Here is a 9,085-nt window from a genome sequence, read left to right on the forward strand (position 1 = left end):
TCTTCCAAACTTTTCCTAGAATTATCATCTAAAGACAATAAAATAATATTTTCACTTAAAAAAACCAAACACAATTTTATTTTTCTAGTTTACAAAGCTGGTTTTATTTTTTTAACAATTTTTTAAAACTGAAAATTAAAGTTCCAAGTCTCTTGGTTTCTATTATATAATACAGAAAAACACACAAAAAAGGAACTGCCATAAAACAAACAAACAAAACAAGAAAAGAATTCCATCGTAGGACACTTTTGATCAGGGAGTGAAAAGCTCTCGAAGACATATTTCAGAGGCTCACAGGGTGCTTAATGCTAATGGTCCAGATCATAAATCTGAGTCCCAAAGCAGCTATGTGACTTGCCCGAGGCCACGTGTGTAGTTGGTAGGTGATGGAGGCGTGGCTCCCCGACTCAGGACTGGGTCTCCGACTACTTTTCTTCCCTAAGAACCACTCAGAAGAGAATACCTTCACTACATGCACACGTCGGTAACGACGGGGACACCTTCTGAGAAACGTGTCGTTAGGCGATTTCATCATCGCGTGAACATCACACAGTGCGCTCACACAAACCTGGATGGTCTCGTGTGCAACACACCCAGGATACATGGTGTGGCCTACAGCTCCGAGGCTACAAACTCATACAGCATGCTCCTGCACTGAACACTGTAGGCAACTGTAACACAATGGTATTTGTGTATCTAAACATATCTAAACATAGAGAAGGTACAAATTTAAAAAGATATTTGAACTCTTTTTGTGGAAAACTAAGACACAAACACACCATTAGCCTAGGACTACATGGGGTCAGGATCATCAGTATCACTGTCCCTCACCTGCACGTCCTACCTCACTGGAAGGCCTTGAGGGTCAGTAACGCCCACGGAGCTGTCATCGCCGAGGACAACAATGTCTTCTTCTGGAACACCCCCTGAAGGACCTGCCTGGGCCTCTTCTTAAGGAGATGTCACTCTTTTCAGAAATATGTCCTTGGTGATTTGCTTGGTTTGGTTTCTTAATTTCATCCTAGATTTGCTTGTAAGCAGATAATGAACAGAAATGAACATTCCTCTGTGTTCATGAAACCTAATGGTTTTCAAACTTTTGAAGGAGGCTCTTGGTCTGCCAAAGCTTCTGCTAAACCCTCCACTGTGAATTTTTTTGCGGGTTCTTCTTCTGCAGTTGCCTCTTCTTCAGCCATACATTCCTGTTTCAGTTCCAACAATTCCTCCCTAGTCAGTTCCTCAGGAACCACCTCCAGGAGCTCCTCAGTGTCACCCCTACCCACATCCAGATTAGAGTTGTTTGCCATCTCAATCACAGCCTTGTTGATTTTTGCAACCTCCTCATCCTTGGCAAATCCATTGAAGCCACGGATGGACCTCCTGAGTGTGTTCTTCCAGATGCCATGCATACTCGCCTTGATGACATCACCCCAAGCCCAAGCAAGGCTCTTGATGCAGTCATAGGTGTTGTAATCTTTACAGAATTGCATCAATGTCTTCTCAGTGTCTTCCCAGGTTGCAGAAATAGCCTGGTCCTCCTCAGGCAGTAGATCTCGAAAGCTGCTATATAATTCCTTGATCCACCGGGTGAATCAAAGAGATGGTGTTTGGAGGAAGAAACACCACTTTGATACTGGGATGAAGATCACCAGTAAAAGGAGAATATCCGGGAACATTAACAAAAATAAGCAAAATCTTGAAAACTATATTATTTTCCAAAATGAACTTCTTCACGTACTTCAAATCTAGTATATGTACCCTAGTACGCTCATGAAGGTGAAGCATTTAGCACACGCCTGCCAAACAGGAAGCGCTCCATAACAGGTGAATCGTTGTCATTGTTTGGTCATAGGAGTTGGGGGGAAACTACAGATGGGGTGGTTTGGAAGGTTTCTCTAAGGATGGGACGCTTGTGTTGAGAACCAAAGAACAGGAAGGAAGGGAGCGGGGGCCAGAAGGACCCTCCATTAGGCAAGTTTGGTGTGTTCAAGGTTCTTGCAGGGGGAAGGGGGAGGTGGAACAAGGCTGGGTACAGAGAGAACCAAGAGCCGGGTCACAGGTCCTTGAAGACCCTGCATTTTATCTAAAGAGCAAAGGGAAGCCCAGGAGCAGCATCACCCAACTGGGTCGCGAGGAAAGACCAGCCGGGCGACTGAGAGTTGAAAGAGACTGGAAGAGAAGTGGACGCGAGCGAGCAGTCAGGGCAGCCCAGCAACGAGACGGCAGGGTCTTCGTCCAAGGTGGTGGCAGCAGGGTCAGAGAAGGGATCTGGGATATACCCAGAGGCAGAATTAACAGGGCAGACCGAGGGCCAGGAGGATATGGAAATGGGGTAAACCGTGTCACATTTATCAAGACGAATGTGTACAGAAGGAAAAAAAACCCACTTTTGGCAGTGAACATGACTGGGATATGAGCCTAGAAGGCGGAGGGGAGGTCAGGGGCGGACGTGCACGTGGGGGTCGCCAGCATGTGGCTGGTACCTAAGCTTTGGGAAGAGAGTATACGGAGAGACACAGGCTGGGCGCCAACAGAGCAGCGTGTCACAGACACTGCAGACAGGAATGACAGGCTTCAAATGACTACTTCGCAGGGTGGGGCCTGGGGACGGTATATTTTTAAAAGCTCTCTGGGTGCATCAGGGTTGATTAAGAAACTCAGAAGAAGAAGAAGAGGAGGAAATACTGGTGAAAGAGGCTGGAAGGACCAGCCAGAGAGACAGGAGGGAAATCCAGGAGCGAGCGGGGCGAGCTTCCAGAAGGGAGTGGTCACGATGTCAACTCTGCTCCGGGGACACGTAGGACGAGGAGAGGAAGGGACGTCAGGTAGAAGCACGCGGGGAGGGTGGGGTTCCGCCCGCACTTGCACGCGTTAGACCCCCATGCCCGATGCTCTGTGTCCTCGTGCCTTGCCCTGGCAGAGTCCCCTCTCCTGTGACAAGTTCTGTGTGAGTAAACTGTAGCACTCAGGCTCATTCAGACCTCATGACACCTGAGACTGCACACACGCGTGAATGACCAAGGGCGGAAGTGGGGTTCTACCGCAGCCTCCACCCCACAGGCGCAACTGTAGAGTGCTGGGGGCAGGAGCGGGGAGCCCTACACACACTCCCTGGCCTCGTGCAAGCCACCTGCACGAGCTAGGACGGCCGCTTCACCCCAGGCCTCTGACGCCCCATTCGCACGATTATGGTTGGACTTGATTCATGGGCTTTAAATTTTTTGTTTAAATTTTTAAAAATGAACATGGTAGAAGGAGCTGGTTAATATGCAGATTCCCAGACGAAGGTCTCGAGAGCTTCCTGCATTGACCAAACCCAGTGCAAAGTCCCTAGTTAGGCCATGAAAGCAAATCAGTCAGCCAGATGGTTTTACTGCCTCAGCCAGAGAATCTCAGCTGGAATTCAAACAAACCAAGTTCACGAAAGATAACAGGTACACACCAGGCACCCTATAAATACTTGGCTGATGTATTATGGTAAAAGCAAACAAGGCAATGATGTCTCAAAACTCTTATCTGCTTCGTAATCTCTTCTTAAGAAAAAGATCATTTCAGGTAGACTCAGAGGTGAAGCGTGCAGCAGGTCCTATGCACCTGAGATACGCAGAGCTTTCTTTTTCTGACCGGTGCTGCTTAACTGAACAGTTACACAGGCTGGCCCCTGGAAAGGAAGAACCAGAAGGAGCCAGAGCTACCTGCGCACCAACACAGCAACCTCCATGCCTGGTGTCTGCTGAGTGTTACGTGACTAGAAAGGTCTGTAGTCATCTTCACCTGAGACCTACAGACAATGGGCTGGAGGCAAAAATCACAGGAAAGAAATTAAGCTACACCAGGCTGAGTTTTACTTGAGACAGTGGCTTTGAGGAAAAGAAAAAAAGAAAAAAAGAATTTTGAACATGTTGGACTTGTGTTATATAAAAAAATAAGTTATTGACATATTCTGAACCCAAGGGTGTTTTTTTCCTCCCGTTTTTACCAAATGAGCTTTATTCTTAAACTAGATTTTTTCCCCCTCATTTGGCTACTTTGAGAGAGTGGTTAAGATACGGAGTCAAACCAGACAACCTAGGTTTGAAACTCAGCATCCCATCTTGCTAGCTATGTGACTTTGGGCAAGCTTAATTTCCTGAGTCTCAGTGTCATCTGTAGAATGAGGATAACGAGACTATTTAAATCAGAAGTCACTGTCAAAATTAAACGAGAGATGCCTGAAGCATTAAAAACAGCACCTAGCACAGAGTAAGCAACAGGTGCGTGAAGCATTAAAAACAGCACCTAGCACAGAGTAAGCAATAGATGCTGCTGATTTTTCCTTCCTGTTGAACCGTTTAATCCTAACTGGCCCATCTTTATGGGTACATTTGCTTTGTGGGTCATTTTCATTTTCTGTGTGTCTCAGACTTATCCACCTGATGATGAAAGTGTTGAAATTTTTCTGAAATGCTCATTCTACCATTTGGTAAAGGGGGATGCCCAGAGCTGTCTTGCCACTTGTCAGCAAGCCAGGTGAGGGGCAAAGCGTCGTTTCTCCACTCTGGGGGGTGACACGTAGGAATGGGAGTTGAGTACTACCCCAGCTCTGATCTCTGTATAAACAGTATGGATGACCCGTTCATCCATTGGTCCTCCTATGGGGGCATATCAGAACACCCTGGAACACTGCTAATCCCCACTCCCACTCACAATAGAGAACCACTGCCTTAGTTGATTCAGAAAATAAATCTAAAACGAATGAGGGGTTATACTGTCTTCTCAAACACCTCACAACAATTGAACACACCAGTGAGGCACAGCGTTGAGTCACAGCATCTCTAGGGTTACGCACATGTAAACAAACAAATGAAACCACATACAGAGCAGGGCTCCTAACCCGTGCCTTCTACTGACCCCTCGGCCAGTTTGGCAAGGTTCAAAGTCCTTTAAGAAGACATAAAATAAAGTACAAAGAACTATAAAAGAAACCAACTGTATTATATAATGTGGTTACTAAAACTTAGAAGTTTGTGACATATATGTGCTTCTTTATCAATGCCTTATGTAACAAATCTATCGCACATTTAATAACGAATGTGATTTCAAAGCAATGTTGACTGAAGGTGATATTTCAATCATGATATGAAAATATCTACGATTTCTACTGGTGACGAAGTCACAGGTCCTGCTAATACCACTGTGATTTGTTTTCTATGTTCACAATAAAAAGAAATGCTGCATTTCAGTTAGAAGTTAATGAAAATAAAGACACACTTTTTTTTTTCTTGTACAAGTTCGTAGAATCCCCCATTTCTCTCTCCAAACCCTTAGGGGGTCCCGGAACCTCAGTTTGAAAGCCCTGCTCTAGAGGGTGCCATATTTAAGAGTTAACACCTGATCACTCATTTAATCGCTATTTAGCAAATATCGACTTTGCTCTAAGCACAGGCACCACAGAGGAAAACATGGAATTACGGTAAGACTTGGAGGCAATCAGGCTCTGAGAACTTTGAGAATCTCTGCTCAATGTTTATTTTGGTTCTTCCGGTTTTATTACAAATTGTGTTATCCACTGCCAAAGCCATGAGAATTTTTTTTCTCTTCAATATATATAAGTGAGAGCAAAACAAACAAGCGAGACATAATATCTGTTCATGTCTACTGCTCAAGGATTTTAGAAGCTGTAGATTGGTGCCATGGGATAAATACTGTGCACCCCCCACACTTCTGTTTCTTTAATAAAACCAGCTCTGCCCAAACTGTAGACATTTTACAGGGGATAAAATGAGGCAATTCATATAAAAGTTCTCTGAAAAGAGTGAAATACGGCCCCTGAATGGTGTTCCAATCACACTGTGAACATAAGTGATTAATCGGTGTGTATATGAGAAGGGACCCGGGAGCCTCTAGTAGCAGAAATGGCCATGAGGGGCCCTGCAGAATCATAAGGAAGAGCAAGGAACAAATAGAAATTTCCAGAAAAATGGTTCCGTTGTGAATTCTACCGTGAAGCAGTCTGAAAGAACCAGATATGGAGCCTACCGAGGTTCCTACTCTGGACATGGTTTTCCACACAGTTCACACTGGTCCTTGGCAATTCAGATATCGAGAATAAACAAAAGTCACTTGCAGAGAACTTCCTGTACGCTACGAGACACACCAGAAGTTCTAAAGCTTCAACTTGAACCTTAGTACAAATCTAGCATGCTTCATATTTGCCTTGGTGTGGATTATTCTATTTTTATTCCTATGAAAACTGATTATCTCTAGCGTTCACAACAGACTATATGGTTTGTGTTAGGTATAAAAATACAGGTCAATTTAAAAAAAATTCCTTTCTAATTAATACCTACTAGGGAAAATGTGAAAACAGCCTCAGATACACTCTAAAGAAGAAACTTGCACTTCTGACTTATTTATTATAACTGATTTCACGAATTCAAGAAAATTGGAGATTAATCTGTAGAGAAAATAATTACAGAAAACTCTACAGATGCATTATAAACTGGTTTCAAACCAAGTCATCTCCAAGTAAAAGCAGGATTGTTGTACTTTTTTAAGGTGACACAATGATACACAGATATGTAAATGACATCATTTTGAAAGTGACATCACTAATTTAGACCAGCCTCAAGTTAACTTGACTTTTAAAGCCAGAGGTGTCAAAACAAAAGAGAAGTGGTCTGTCCTACCCATCTCACAGGGCTGCCATGAACTTCTAAAATTTGTCTACAAAGGCACCTCTTGAACGAACCTCAGAAACATCATTAGTATGAATTTTTAAAAAATCACATCTACAAAATCAGGTTTCACGCCCTTGTCATCACAAACACACTGTAAACGCAAAAACCGCCCTGTGTCCTGCTGGCCCTGCCAGATCTCAGCTCTGCGGCCCTCGGACATGTATGGTTTGCCACTGCAGGGGCATTCGGAGTCTCCTGAATAACCGGCTTAGTGGGCTTTCACACAGAAATCCTCAGCCTTAGCACACACGTCTGGCTATGTCAGAGAAATACTGAGCGGCCACCTTGTTCCCAATACCTTCCGTTTAAATGCAGACAAACTCTTTCCCAACAGGAGTTTCTGAAGACCTCACATGGTACTTCTGGTATAGAGAGAAAATGGGAGCCTTTTCAAATTCTTCTGTACAAGTAAGACAAAGCTGGTTCGCATGGAAATGTGTACCTGTTCCCCACTACTCTCAGACTTCTAATCAGAACACTTAACATGCAGGCCTCGTATGTGGCTAAGCCTCACAGCCACGTTTCTTTGAGCATCTTCCATGGACGGGAGGCCACGAGCCTTGGTAACCTGTACATGATCTCATTTGAGGTCACGGCTAAGGACTGGTCATCACAGTGCCATCGCCACACACTGCCATCGTCAGAGACGACTTACGGAAGTACTTCAGGGTCTCTTCAATTTGCTCGGTCGTGAGGTCAATGTTGGCATCTGGAGAAAGGAGGGGTGTGTGGAGCCAGTCGTCGTGGTCATAACCGTAGATGGTGTCGGCTCTTAACTTATAATGAGGCAGCTGCTCCTCCAGCAGGCTGATGATCTCGACTTCCGGAAGATCAGTGCTGTTGCACACGTCTAGAGAAAAGAAGACGGAGAAATAAGACCCCAGATCTGCTTATGTCCTTGCTGCTGCTAGTAAGGGACCCTGTGCCCATAGCAGGTGTCTTCATGTATTTACCTCCAGCATGTTGAGACCAGATGAGGCCATATCAAGGCTCTTTTTCCCATCTAAATCCTATTCTATTCTATTCTGCATGCTTGCTGCCAAGACCTACCTGAAATAGTTCTTGCTGTTTCAGCTGTCCGCTTCCTGGGAAGTGACACCAAAGTTCCTCTACTTTCACCATCTGGGCTAAGTCTTTCTGTCCAAACCTTTCTCTGGCCATTCTCTCTCAATCATCCTACACTTAAGCCAAACCAATTATAATTTCATCAATATGCCTAATTTCTTTTTGCCACCATTTTACCAGTCAAGCTGTCCCTTCCATGTAGGATTGTGCTTTAATTTATTCATTCATCTGTTTATCCACCTATAATTCCTCCCATCCATCCATCCATCCATCCATCCATCCATCCATCCATCCATCCAAATATATCTTGAGTACCAGAGACACAGGTGATGCAATGGTAAACACAACAGCCCTGGTCCCGCTTTTGCAAAGCTTGTGTTCTCATGGGGCTTCCAACCATTACAGCAGCAGATGCCCCGCCATCAAGGCACAGATTAATACCGCGTCTCCCCGGACATACTGGTGTTTAATTCTGCTCCAAGCAGAATTAATATGTCTTTCCGCCTCTATACGGTCTGCCCTCTGTATCCACAGGTTCTGCATCCACGAATTCAACCAACCATGGATCAAAAATATTTGGAAAAAAAAGTTACAGTACGGCTGACATGTATTGTGCAGTTAGGCCTACGCTGGCTGCATCTGTACAGAACTAGTACAGACGTTTTTTCTCTGTTATTATTTCCTAAACAATACAGGATAACAACGATATCCACAGTATCAGGTATTCTAAGTAGTCTAGAGATGACTTGAAGCATACAGGAGGATGCGTGCAGCTTATATACAATTTACTGTGCTATCTTATATGAGGGACTTGAGCATCTGCGAATTTTGGTATCTGAGGTGGTCCTAGGACCAAACCCCCTCGGATACCAAAGGGTGACCGCATTCCCATAGCATGTTGTCAGGACTTCCATCACGGCCGTTACTCAGTTCTGTCTTCTAGGTATTTTAGCATCTGACTCATCTCCCCTGGGAGATGGCAAACACCTCACATTCGTCACTTCGTCACACGCGACATCTCGCATCATCACGTTCCATACACGGTTGTCCTCAAATCCACCACCGAACCCTTCGCGTTCCTGGCCCGGACCGTGCTTAGGGCCTGTGCGACAACACTGTAGCAGTGATCCGATCCATATGAAGCACACGAAAGCCAGCAGGCCTTTTAGTTAAATTGCAAACATGGCAGCAGGGCAAAAGTACCCAGGACAAGAACTGGACTCACACGACTTCTCTACCCCCATGAAGAATGAAAGAATACCAGAGGGGAGCGGGGAGGGGAGAGGGAGAAGCAGGAAGGT

The 9,085-nt window shown here is 44.9% G+C and overlaps 1 protein-coding gene across 1 annotated transcript in view; it reads right to left on the reverse strand.

The window, feature by feature from the left end:
* TRAK1 (trafficking kinesin protein 1) overlaps positions 1 to 9,085 on the reverse strand; it is a 123,442-nt gene that overhangs the window by 79,269 nt on the left and 35,088 nt on the right. The window contains exon 2 of the mRNA XM_023529069.1: positions 7,375 to 7,569. The gene's annotated coding sequence lies outside the window, so the exon portion shown is untranslated. The remainder of the gene's footprint in view (positions 1 to 7,374; positions 7,570 to 9,085) is intronic.

Source organism: Pteropus vampyrus, unplaced genomic scaffold, assembly GCF_000151845.1.
Source record: "Pteropus vampyrus isolate Shadow unplaced genomic scaffold, Pvam_2.0 Scaffold35, whole genome shotgun sequence".
Taxonomy (NCBI): domain Eukaryota; kingdom Metazoa; phylum Chordata; class Mammalia; order Chiroptera; family Pteropodidae; genus Pteropus; species Pteropus vampyrus.